The following is a 14,172-nucleotide window of genomic DNA, read 5'->3' on the forward strand; positions in this document are numbered from 1 at the left end:
TTGATTTCTTCTTTCAATTTTATATATATTTTTAAATATTCTAACTACATATATTCCAAAACATATATTAATTATTATTTTTAAACGTTCATTGCGGATTTGAAAAAATGTTCATGCAGTGTAAAACAATTGCTACCGTAATTTCAAAAATAAAAATCACGCATTTAGAGAAAATCAATTATATTTATAAAAAAGACTGTATGTTGTGAAAAAATCAGCTTTAAAAATGACGCATTTCAAAAATATATTCATGATAATTTATAAGAAATAATACAATGTATATAAATATTTCGGTAATTAAAAAATGTTTGTAACCTACTAAGTTTTTTGTGACATGTTTTAAAATTGTTCAAACATTTCAGAAAATTAATTTTGATACTTTCAAAATGTTTAAACAATGTTAAAATATTCAATGTGTGTACAAAAAAATGTATAACAAATATTTAAAAGTTGACATATATTTGAAAACAGGAAAAGTAAAAAAAGAAGAATAAAGGAAAACAAACATAAAAAGTAAAAATAAAAATAAATAAGAAAGATAAACCGATGAACCATCAAGAAAAACACAGAAAACAAAATAAGAATTAAAAACTGCATGGAACCTTCCTAAAACCGGTGGAAGGTTCCACGAACACGTGTACAAAATCTTCGGGCAAACTGGTTCATGTTCCGACCCATTCAACGACGCAGGAGCTCGTGCTAGAGGCAAGGCAGAGGTGCCGATTCAGCGCCTGTTACAACATAATTTGTAAACGGGCGCACACCCCCACCTACGTTCTGGGCCGATCCCTCTTCGTTTTTCTCTGTTTAAACGCAAAATCAGGGCACAATGTGATTTGAACTTGTGACGTCCTGGTTCTACTATGCTGCGTTAACCAGGCAACGACGCTACCGAATGTGATTAGTTATATCTTTTCCGTAGTTTCTTCATTCTACTTTCCTTTTTTCTTGTTCCTTTTTTTGCTTTTTTTGAAGGTTTTGTTCAATTTCCCGTTTTTCCATTTTCTTTCTCCTTTTATTTTTTAGTTTATTTTCTTTTACTAAATGTGTGAGTTTTTTCAAAAACAATGACATTTTCTCATATTTTTAAAATTTCTTGAGTTCATGTTTTTTTTTCAAATTCATGAACTTTTTTTTAAAAATCGACAAATATTTTTTCATTTTTTTAAAAAAAATACCGATGAACTTTTTCAAAATCAATGAACTTTTTTTTCACAATTGATGAACTTTTGTTCGAAATTGATGAACCTTTTTCCAAAACCGCTGGACTTTTTTGAAAATCGAGTTTTTAAAATCAATGAACCTTTTCATATCTGTGATTTTTCTTCAAAATAGATAAATTTTTGTGAGGTATTTGTGCAAAAAAAACTGAGGGAGTGCGATCGTGAGCAAACGTACCTGTGTGCTCGAGAGCAATCTTTTTTTCGAGGGAGTGCGATTGAGAAGGAACCGAAGTTGTGCTTTTTAATGGGCCGTCCCAATTGTTTGCGCGTGTGGGTGCCAGCAAGGTCAACCGGCCCTAAGCGCCCTATAGGAGCTCCCATGCAGAAGTACGTTTCACAGTAAGCGAGACATAGGTCCCGCGTTGGAGGGTGTTTGTTGCACGGTTGTAGGGAGCAGCAGCGACCGACAACCTGTGTCTCGTGCCTAATGGCCGCAATAGTGTGACTATTTAAACAGGTAAGACATGGGCTTTTTTTGCTCCTTAGGCCCCATTTGATTGCAAGGGATCCCGGGAGGATCCCCGTCGTTTCCGTGGGTGAGTAAACCACGAGTTTACTTCGAAGTGGTATTTCCGGAGGCCCATTTGGTGACTGCTGGGAGTGGCACTTCCGTCACCGACCCGCTCCAATTCCACGGGTTGACAACCATCGCCTCCTCCCTTCGGGGAGACTTCCCTTGTCTCTATCGTGAGGCAGCCGCCTCCGCCCCAACGCCGCGTCCTTTGCATTTGGATTTTTCTATTTGGACGGAAGACATTCACACCTATGGTCTTCTCAACCATGGACCCCCCATGCGCTAGAAAAATATCTTCTATAATTTCTCTCCCTTGGTTATTATCTCTCGAACGACCAAATGAAGCCTTAGTGTGAACAACACATTCAGAAAAAGTAGCAAATAATTTTCAAAAATTTCTGAAATTTTTGTGTGGCAAACATTGTTGTGTATTTCACATCTTGAAAAAATATTCAAAATGCTCCATGAAATGAATCTATGTCCTAACAAGGCTGTTTCTGGAAGCATATTAAGCCCTTTTTTCATTTTTCGAGATGGGTGCACACGTAAGTAGAAAACTAAGCAGTGTTTGTTTAAAAATTTGAAAAACCTTTTTGTTTTTTTTGCTGTTTTGTAGGTTTAACTATTCATAGGAGGAGCATTTGAGCTCGAGATTAGAATGAGACATTGTGAGTTATTTATTCTTTTCGTAGAAATGTTATTAAAAATATTATAATGTATTTGATAATAAAAAGTAAAACAAATATTATAGAAAGGAAAAAAAAATCTATACTTCTAAATAAAGTTCACATATTTTTGGAGTTGATATTCACTTAATTTTTAAATGTACATGGCAATAGAAAAAATCTTTGTGTTTCAACAATGGATCACTTAGTTATAAAGTGTTTCTCTAGTTAGAAACTCTGTGTGCATTTTTAAAAAGGATAACAAATTTTTAATGTTTTTAAAATAGGAAAATATGAATTTTTAAAATGTTGTTTAATTTAAAAAGTGTGCGTCTATTTTAGACAAATATTTATACAATTTGCATAAAATTTATTCATTAAAAACCATGTAAGGTTTAAAAAAATTATACATGTGTTTGAAAAATGTTCAAATAGTTTAGAAAGTGTTCACGCCTACATTTATATGATTTAGAGGTGTTCGCATATTCTTTTAAATGTTCATGTAAGTTTTAAAAGTGTTCACCTCTATTAGAAAATACTCATGTAATTTTTAGAAGTGTTTGTGACTTTTGGGAAAAGGTTCTTGTAATTTTAAAATGTCTGCACATGTTTTGGAAAAAATATTCATGTCATTTTAAGAAGTGTTCGCCTATGTGAGCCTTTCACCAAAACAAGGACCAAAATCCACTTGTAGTTGGTCTTGGGTGACCACCGAACTTTCAAAAGCTTCAAAAGAGCGCACAACAATGAGGAAGTTTCCATAAGGACCCAAAGCACCTCGAGTCCCAACAACTCCAAGAGTATCAAGTTTGGTACGACGTAAGCAAGATGATTGATACGTCTCCAACGTATCTATAATTTTTGATTCCTTCATGTTATTATATTATCAATCTTGTAAGTTTTACATGCATCTATATACTATTTATATTATTTTAAGGACTAACTGATACGTCTTCAATGTATCTACAATTTTTTATTGTTCCATGCTATTATATTATCCATCTTGGATATTTCATATGCATTATTGTACTATATTATATCATTTTTTGGGACTAATCTATTAATCTAGTGCTCAGTGCTAGTTGATATTTTTTCCTTGTTTTTCTATTTACAGAAAATCAATATCAAACGGAGTCCAAACAGAATAAAACTTTACTATGGTTTTTCTTGGACCAGAAGATACGCACAGAGCTTCGGGAGGAGGCCAGAAGAACCATGAGGTGGCCACAAGCCTGGAGGCCGCGCCCTAGGGGGGCGCCTCCAGGGCTTGTGGGCCCCTAGGGACTCCCCTAACTTTAATCCTCACCCAATGATAGTAGGGGTAGCGAGGCACGTATTTGTATTGTTGCCATTAAGGACAAAAAGATGGGGCTTATATCATATTACTTGAGTTTATCCCTCTGCATCATGTCATCTTGCTTAAGGCATTACTCCGCTCTTGTAACTTAATGCACTAGATACATTGCTAGATAGCGGTCGATGTGTGGAGTAGGAGTAGTAGATGCAGAATCATTTCGGTCTACTTGTCACAGACGTGATGCCTATATTCATGATCATTGCCTTGGATATCGTCATTACTATGCACTTTTCTATCAGTTGCTCAACAACTATGACCCCGGGGTCTATTTTGCATCATATATTTTCAAATCTATAAAACCAAAATTACAAAAATACCTTGTTGCACTTTATTTATATTTACTTTATTTTGCACCTTTACTTATCTTTTATACCTATCTCTATCAGATCTCACTTTTGCTAGTGACTGTGAAGGGATTGGCAAACCCTTTTTCACGTTGTGTGCAAGTGTTTGTTAGTTTGTGCAGGTACATCTATTGGGGACTTGCTTGTGCCTCTTACTGCATTGATAACTTTGTTCTTAACTTAGGGAAATACTTATCTCTACTTTGCTGCATCTCCCTTTCCTCTTTGAGGAAAAAATCAACGAAAGCTCAAGAAGTATAGCAGGAATAATTTCTGGTGCCGTCGCCGGGGAGGTTCTACATCAAGCCTACCAAGTACCTATCATAAACTCTCATCTCTTTCACTTACATTATTTGCCATTTGCCTCTCGTTTTCATCACCCCCACTTCTAAAACATTTTAAGAAAAACACAAAAATATTTGACTTTTTATTCACCATTTTCCCGTTCGTCCTTTTGTTTGCCTTTTGCTTGTTTGTGTGCTAGATTGCTTGCTTGGTCAAGATGTCTCAATAAAATACCGAGTTGTGTGATTTTTCCAACACTAATAATAATGATTTTAATAGTACACCGATGACTCCTACCACTAGTGCGAAATCTTATGAAATTAATGCTGCTTTGTTGAATCTCGTCATGAAAGAACAATTTTCTGGTAGCCCTAATGAAGATGATGCATCCCATGTAAATACTTTCGTTGAGTTATGTGATATGCAAAAGAAAAAAATATGTGGATAATGATATTGTTAACTTGAAGCTATTTTCGTTCTCACTTCGAGATCGTGCTAAAACTTGGTTTTCATTTTTGCCTAAAAATAGTATTGATTCATGGGATAAGTGTAAAGATGCTTTTATTTTCAAGTATTTTCCTCCCGCTAAGATCATCTCCCTTAGGAAAGATATAATGAACTTTAAGCAACTTGATCATAAACATGTTGCATAATGTTGGGAGAGGATGAAATTGATGATAAGAAATTGCCCTACTCATGTTTTAAGTTTATGGATGATCATACAACTTTTTTATGCTGGATTGAATTTTGCATCTAAAAATCTTTTTGATTCCGCCGTGGGAGGTACTTTTATGAAAATCACATTAGGAGATGCTACCAAAATCGGAGATAATATTATGGAAAATTACTCTCACTGCCATACCAGAAGATCCTCTACTAGTAAAAAGTGCATGCCATTGAAGAGATTAATACTTTGAGTGAAAAGATGGATGAACTTATGAAATTGATTGCTAGCAAGGGTGCTCCTATTGATCCTAATGATATGCCTTTGTCTACTTTGATTGATAATAATAATGAATCTATGGATATGAGTTTTGTTGATAGGAACAATTTTGGTAATAACGCGTATAGAGGCAATTTGAATCCTAGGTCGTTTCCTAGTAATTCCTCTAATAATTATGGCAATTCCCACAACAATTCTTATGGAAATTATAATAAGATACCTTATGATATTGAGAATAGTATTAAAGATTTCCTAAAATCTCAAAAGATTTTCAATGCTATGGTAGAAGAAAAATTGCTCAAGATTGTTGATTTGGCTAGGAACGTTGATACAATTTCTCATAAGATTGATTCTTTTAAGGTTAGATCTATGCCACCCAAGCTTGACATTAATGAATCTTTGGAAACTATTCAGATCTCTATTCATGAAAGTAAGTAATGAACCGCTAGGATGCGTGCTAAAAAATATTGGTTCAAAAAGGCATGTTCTTCTAGTTTTTGCGATAATTATGATGAAGATCTTAAAGTAATTGGTGTAACTCTTATTGAATCATTGTTTGCTATTATAAAACTTGATCAAGATGGGACCAAAGATGAGTCAACTTTAGCTAAAAGGCGTCCCACTAATTTGGAGAGTAATGATCTTAATGAAAATTTTGATAAAAGTGGGATTGGAGACGTCAAGACTTTAACTAGTGATGGACCCACTCTTTTGGATTTCAAGGACTTTAATTATGATAATTGTTTTTTGATTTATTGTATTTCCTTGTTGCAATCCATGCTTAATTCACCTCATGCTTATAATCAAAATAAGGCTTTTACTAAACATATCATTGATGTTATGATGAAATCTTTTGGAAAAAAACTTGAGTTAGAAATTTCAATCGCTAGAAAGCTCTATGATGAATGGCAACCTACAATTAAGATTAAGATTAAAGATTATGAGTGCAATGCTTTTGTGTTATTTAGGTCCTAGCGTTTCTATGATTCCAAAAACTTTATGTGATGTGCTAGGTTTCCATAAACTTGATGATTGTTCCTTAAATTTGCACTTAGCGGATTCCACTATTAAGAAACTTATGGGAAGAATTAATGATGTTCTTAATTTTTGCTAATAGGAATTATGTGCCCGTATATTTTATTGTGCTTGATATAGATTGCAATCCTACATGCCCTATTATTCTCGGTAGACCTTTCCTTAGAACGACTGCTGTAATTATTGATATGAAAGAAGGAAATATTTGATTTCAATTTCCATTAAGGAAGGGTATGGAACACTTTCCAAGAAATAAAATGAAGTTGCCATATGAAACTATTATGAGGATCACTTATGGATTGAATACCACAGATGATAATACCTAGATCTTTGCATTATGCCTAGCTAGGGACATTAAACAATAGCGCTTGTTGGGAGGCAACCCAATTTTATTTTGTGTTTTTGTTTTTGCTTCTATTTTCCAATAAATACACAATATTACTTCTGTATTAATTGTTTTTAAGTGTTTTAATTAGTGCTTGAGCCAAGTTGAGCCTTTGGGATGATCTATGGTGATAGTTGATTTGATTTTGCTGAAAAACAGAAACTTTCATGCTAATTGCTGGAATTTTGAAAATTCACATAAGCTTGATTTTGATCTGAATTGTTTACACAATATTTATATGAATATTTCCCACTTTGTCCTAATTTTAAAGAATTTTTAGAGTTACATAAGTATACAAAATTTCTAGATTGCTAGGGACTGTTCTGTTTTCTATGTGTTGTTTGCTTATTTTGATGAATCTACGGGTAGTATCGGGGGGTATGAACCATGGAGAAGTTAGAATACAGTAGATATAACACCATTATAAATTTATAATGAGTTCACAACAGTACCAAAAGTGGTGATTTATTTTATTATACTAACGGAGTTTACGAGTTTTCTGTTGAGTTTTGTGTTGTGAGGTTTTCAAGTTTTGGGTAAAGTTTTGATGGACTATGGAATAAGGAGGAGCAAGAGCCTAAGCTTGGGGATGCCCAAGGCACCCCAAGGTAATATTCAAGGACAACCAAGCATTTATGCTTGGGGATGCCCCGGATGGCATCCCCTCTTTCGTCTTCAATCCATCGGTAAAATTACTTAAGGCTATATTTTTATTCACCACATGATATGTTCCTCATGCCATGCATAAGTAGCTAGGAGTGGATAATGATTTATCTTGGATGACAACATTGCGTTAAAATGATTGTGATATAGTATGATGATATGGTATCCTCCTCTGAATGTTTGAGTGGCTTGACTTGGCACATGTTCATGCATGTAGTTGAATCAAAACCAACATAGCCTCTATGATATTTATGTTCCTGGTGTTCATATCCTACTCATGCTAGTATCCAATGTTACTTATGCATAACGCATGTTCATGACCGTTGTTGCTCTCTAGTTGGCTTCTTCTCAACCTATTTGCTAGCCTTCGCCTGTACTAAGTGAGAATTCTGCTTGTACATCAAAAACCTGAAACCCAAGTTATTCCAGATGAGTCCACCATACCTACCTATATGCGGTATTACCCTGCTGTCCCAAGTAAATTTGCATGTGCCACCTCTAAAACTTCAAATAAATACCCTTTTTGTGTGCCTGGATTGTTGATAGAGCGACAGGAGGTAGTTGGTATCTTCCATGCTAAGCGGGTTATTCTCAGGTTGGGTGTTTATTCACTCACCATTGCACGAGAAAAGAGCGATAATAGGGTTTCCAAGTCCCAAATTGCAAAAGGAACTTATCAATAATCAAACAAAAACTCCTATGGAGCAAAAACCTTTACTTTACCGCTTGGGAACCGCTACTAATTTGTGTAGCATGGAAGATATTGATAACTGATGGTCGTGAAGTAAACAAGAAGGGTGCATCTCTCAAAATTTCATTTACCTCTGTTTTACAAACTTGAGCTCTGGCACCTCTACAAATCACTGCTTCCCTCTGCGAAGGGACTATCTATTTACTTTTATGTTGTGTGATCACCTTCTCAAATAAGCGCCAGAACCTGAGAGCACTGCTTTCATGCTGATGCATTGTGTATAGCTAATGTTGGGTGCATCATGACTGGATCTTTTCTACCATGAATTACAATGTTTAGTCGCTGCTTGAACTTCAGGGGTGCTCTGCATTTATGTTTTGCGGTCTCAGAAAGGGCTAGGGAGATACCACTATTGTCATATTGTATCACGGTTTTTTTAACAACGTGTTGCTATTTGAGATGTCTTATTATTGCTGGCTAGTTGGTTATGTCATTGATACGAGTTAATATAATTTTTAAGAGTTATTCTCGACATGGTTAGTTATAATCTTTGCTAAAAACCTGGGTGCTGTTTAAGCTTATTTACGGAAACAAGAGCAAAATAGTTCGTAAAAGTTTTTCTTTTTCACTTTCAGTTTATCAACCGAATTGCTTGAGGACAAGCAAAGGATTAAGCTTGGGGGAGTTGATACATCTCCATCGTATCTACTTCCACTAACGCTTTTTCTCTTGTTTTGGACTCTAATTTGCATGATTTGAATGAAACTAACCCAGACTGAAGCTATTTTCAGCAGAACTACCATGGTGTTGCTTTTGTGCAGAAATAAAAGTTCTCAGAATGGAACAAAGCTTTGCGAGGATTTTTTATACAATAGAAGAGAATTTTTGGAGCCAAGAACCACCGGAGGGGAGCACCTGGGTGGGCACAACCCACCAGGGTGCGCCACCCCCTCCAGGCGCGCCCAGGTGGGTTGTCATCACCTAGTGGCCCCGCAGACCCTGAAACCGACGCTATAAAATCACATATTTCCAGGAAAAAATCAAGGAGAAAGAATTATCGCGTCTCATGAGATGGAGCTGTCGCCGTCTCCCGTTCTTCATCGGGAGGCCAGATCTGGAGTCCGTTTGGGGCTCCGGAGAGGGGGATCTTCCATCTTCGTCATCATCAACACTTTTCCATCGCCAATTCCATGATGCTCCCCACCGGGAGTGGGTAATTCCTTTGTAGGCTCGCTGGTCGGTGAGGAGTTGGATGTGATTCATCATGTAATCGAGTTAGTTTTGTTAGGGCTTGATCCCTACTATCCATTATGTTCTAAGATTGATGTTGCTATGACTTTGCCATGCTTAATGCTTGTCACTTTGGGCCCGGGTGCCATGATTTCAGATCAGAACCATTTATGTTATCGCCATTATATCCATGTTCTAGATCCAATCTTGAAAGTTATAGTCACCTACTACGTGTTATGATCCGGTAACCCCGGAGTGACAATAGTCGGGACCACTCCCGGTGATGACCGTAGTTTGAGGAGTTCATGTATTCACCGTGTGTTAATGCTTTGTTCCAGTTCTCTATTAAAAGGAGGCCTTAATATCCCTCAGTTTCCAATAGGACCCCGCTGCCACGGGAGGGTAAGACAAAAGATGCCATGCAAGTTCTTTCCATAAGCACGTATGACTATTTACGGAATACATGCCTACATTATATTTATGAACGGGAGCTAGTGACGTATCACCCTAGGTTATGAATGTCTCATGATGAATATCATCCAAGGAATCACCGATCCAATGCCTACGAATTTACCTTATATTTTTTCTACTAAGTTACTACTATTGCTACTGCTATCGTTATTGCTACAAAATCACTGCTATCACTGTTACTGTTACTATTGTTGTTGCTACTATTACCAAAACTATCATACTACTTTGCTACTGATCACTTTGCTGTAGATAATTAATCTCTAGGTGTTGTTGAATTGATAACTCAGCTGCTAATACTTGCAAATATTCTTTGGCTCCCCTTATGTCAGCTCTATAAATTTGGGTTGAATACTCTACCCTCGAAAACTATTGCGATCCCATATACTTGTGGGTTATCATGGCCCAACATAAGAACTTGAACTTCTGCATGTGTTCTAGCTGAACTGCTGGTTTAATGTGGATAGAGTTTTTTGTCCACAGAATCAAGTATTGTTTTGCTTTGAAAGCATATGCACTCGAACTTCTGCTTGAGATCTAGTTGAACTGTTGGTTTAAGAAGGAGAGAATTTTGGGTTGTAAAATGTATTTATTATTTTTCAACTCATTCAAAATGTATCCTTTTGCATAGAAGATATATGTCTTTTTTTCTTGTAATTCTTTCAACTGCTAATAAATTTTAAACAAACTTTGTGTAAAAATATTCTCATACACTCCTTTGTGTTTCTTTATCTTTGTCGTCATTCTATGTGAAATTTTCTGGATATCGAGTTGGAACTTCATAATTGCACATGTCGCGTTTGGCTTAGTAACTTAGTTTATACGGCAATACTTATTTGTCAAGCATATTTTTTGCTACATCGATTATTCGATTGTTATGCCAGAACTTCTACAACAAGCTTACTTGAATTTCATAGTTATTACATTTATTCCTGCTTGCTCTTTTTATTGTAACACAGCACCAACATCTCCTCACATGTTATACCAGAACTTCTGTAGTAAGCTTACTTGAACTTCATAGGTTATTTCCTTATTCCTACTTGTTGTTTTATGTAATACAACACCAACACCTCCTCACATGTTATACCAGAACTTCCACAATAAGCTTACATGAACTTCTACAGTTTATTTTTCATTCCTGCTTGCTGTTTTATGAAATACAACACCAGCACCTCCTGACATGTTATACCAGAACTTCCACAATAAGCTTACATGAACCTCTACAGTATAATTACTTTGAAAACTTTGACAGTGTGCTTAGTTTGAACTTCTCCAAAAATTCTTTTCAATAGTGTAATAACATAATAGATACTGACATGACATAAGTTTGCTTTATTTAATCGACATAAGTTTGCTTTGTTTAATCAACCTACTCTAATTGTTCATCAACCTTGCGCTCCTCCTAGGCTTTGCTGCTTGTGGTTTATGTTTGACATGTACCTCTTCCTCTTCTCCGACGATGTCTTCATCTTCTCTTGTTCCTCGTCCTCATCTTCAAAGTCTTGCTCATCATCATCTTCCACCACTTTCTTTGTGCTGGCTCTAGGTTTCTTTTCCCTTTCTTTCTGGCTTTTGACTCCTCATTTCAGCTACTTCTATGTGCTTAGGGCATGTTCTTGCATTGTGTGGTTCATACTCCTTGATATGTTACAACACCTATTGCTAGATTTCTTTGGGTGTGGTTGAGGGAGTCCTGGATTAGGGGGTCCTCGGACAGCCGGACTATATACTTTGGCCGGACTGTTGGACTATGAAGATACAAGATTGAAGACTTTGTCCCATGTCCGGGTGGGACTCTCCTTTGCGTGGAAGGCAAGCTTGGCAATCCGGATATGTAGATGTCCTTCTCTATAACCGACTCTATGTAACCCTAGACCCCTCCGGTGTCTATATAAACCAGAGGGTTTAGGCTGTAGGACAAGAACAATCATAATCATAGGCTAGCTTCTAGGGTTTAGCCTCTACGATCTCGTGGTAGATCTACTCTTGTAATAATCATATCATCAAGATCAATCAAGCGGGAAGCAGGGTATTACCTCCATTGAGAGGGCCCGAACCTGGGTAAACATTATGTCCCCAGCCTCCTGTTACCATTAGCCTTAGACGCACAGTTTGGGACCCCCTACCCGGGATCCGCCGGTTTTGACACCGACATTGGTGCTCTCATGGAGAGTTCCACTGTGTCGTCGCGATAAGGCTTGATGGCTCCTTTAATCAGCTACAACGACGCGGTCCAGGGTGAGGTTTTCCTCCCCGGACAGATCTTTGTATTCGGTGGCTTCGTACTGCGGGCCAACTCGCTTGGCCACCTGGAGCAGATCCATAGCTATGCCCCTGGCCATTAGGTCAGGTTTGGAAGCTTGAACTACACCGCCGACATCCGCGGAGACTGGATCCTTGACGGATTCAAGCCCGTGTCAGGTGCGCCGGACAGTCACGACGAGCATGAGTTAGATCTGCCATCGGACGGTGTTTGGGAGATCACACCTGCGGCTGCCCCGGCCGTTAATCCAGAGCAGATCATGCCATCCGAGGATGGGTGGATGGACCCTGCCACGGAGGCCGCACACTCAGCAACGTTAGAGCTGAACACAGACTTCGCCTCCAATGAGATCTGTGTCATCGGACCCTCGGACTCGTCTCCGGCCATAGGCTCCGAACCACATGCATCCTCGCCTATCGAATCTGATTGTGCACTGATCATAGAGTTTACCTCCACGGATATCTTTCAGCACTCGCCCTTAAACGATGTGCTAAACTCATTAAAGTCTCTCTCTCTCTGTCAGGAGACTCCTGGCCGAACTATGTCCGGCTTGAGTGGGAAGCGGACGACGAAGAAATTTGTTCCCCACCCACCACCCACTTAATAGCCACTGTCGATGACTTAACTGACATGCTTGACTTCGACTCTGAAGACATCGACGGTATGGACGACGATGCAGGAGAAGAGCAGGAACCACCGCCCATAGGGCACTGGACAACCACCTCATCATATGATATATACATGGTGGACACACCCAAAGAAAACAACAGCGAGGAACGGAAGGATGCAACGGAGGATAATCCCCTTGAGAAGCAACCAAAGCGACGACGTCGGCGCCACTCCAAATCCCGCCACAGTAAAAACAGCGATAACATCGCAAGAAAGAATAACACCCTGGTTGACCTCAAAGGCAACGACGACCCGATGAACCCAGCGATGGCGCAGGATGAGCTAGGGGACGGTAAACATAGTCTAGGGCCGCTGTCCAATCATAGCGACGGCGGAGATAAAACTCATAAACCTGTCTCCGGAGAGGAGAACAATCCGGACGATGATGCACTCATCATCCTGGAGAGGCACTTGGAACAAGAGAACCTCCATAGAAGGCTTATCGCCACCGCGAGGAGCTTGAAAAAGCAGAAGCAAAGGCTCAAGGCCCCGCAGGATACACTCAACCGCAGATGGAATAAAGTGCTCGACACTAAAGAAAAATACGGTGGCGATCTCCACACAAAGAGCTACCCAAAGCACAAGCTGCTGCCCAAATTCGACGATGAGGCTATAGAGCCCATTCCGTCAAAAAATAATACGGCCGATCCACCGGACCGACCACCCCGTGGCCGCGATAGGGCGGCTAATGACGCTGCACACAAGTCAACACATGATTTATGTGAGCACTTGGACAAAAAAGAGGGTATGGCCAGGTCCATCTATGGATCTAGGAAGGATGCTCCAACACAGGATCATGGCCACCGAAACGATTATACTGATCAAATATCAGCTCGGAATCAACAACGAACATGACAACCGTCGGAGGCATGCCATGACGCATCCAAATACAGGGGTGCCGCACACCCCCTATGCTTCACCGATGAGGTGCTGGATCATGACTTTCTAGAGGGGTTTAAACCCGTAAATATAGAGGCATACGACGGAACGACAGACCCCGCAGTCTGGATTGAGGACTTTATTCTTCACATCCACATGGCTCGTGGAGATGATCTCCACGCCATCAAATACCTGCCCCTCAAGTTGAAAGGAACAACTCGGCACTGGTTGAAAAGCCTCCCCGAAAACTCGATTGGAAGTTGGGAGGAACTTGAGGATGCTTTCAGGGCAAATTTTCAAGGGACCTATGTCCGACCTCCGGATGCAGACGATTTAAGTCACATAATTCAACAACCCGGAGAGTCAGCCCATAAGCTTTGGAACAGATTTCTCACAAAGAAGAATCAAATCGTCGATTACCTTGATGCCGAAGCCCTAGCAGCTTTCAAGCATAGTGTCCGCGACGAATGGCTCGCCAGACACCTCGGCCAGGAAAAGCCAAGGACAATGGCAACCCTAACAAGCCTTATGACCCGCTTTTACGCGGGCGAGGACAGT

This window comes from Triticum dicoccoides, chromosome 1B (genome assembly GCF_002162155.2).
Source record: "Triticum dicoccoides isolate Atlit2015 ecotype Zavitan chromosome 1B, WEW_v2.0, whole genome shotgun sequence".
NCBI lineage: Eukaryota > Viridiplantae > Streptophyta > Magnoliopsida > Poales > Poaceae > Triticum > Triticum dicoccoides.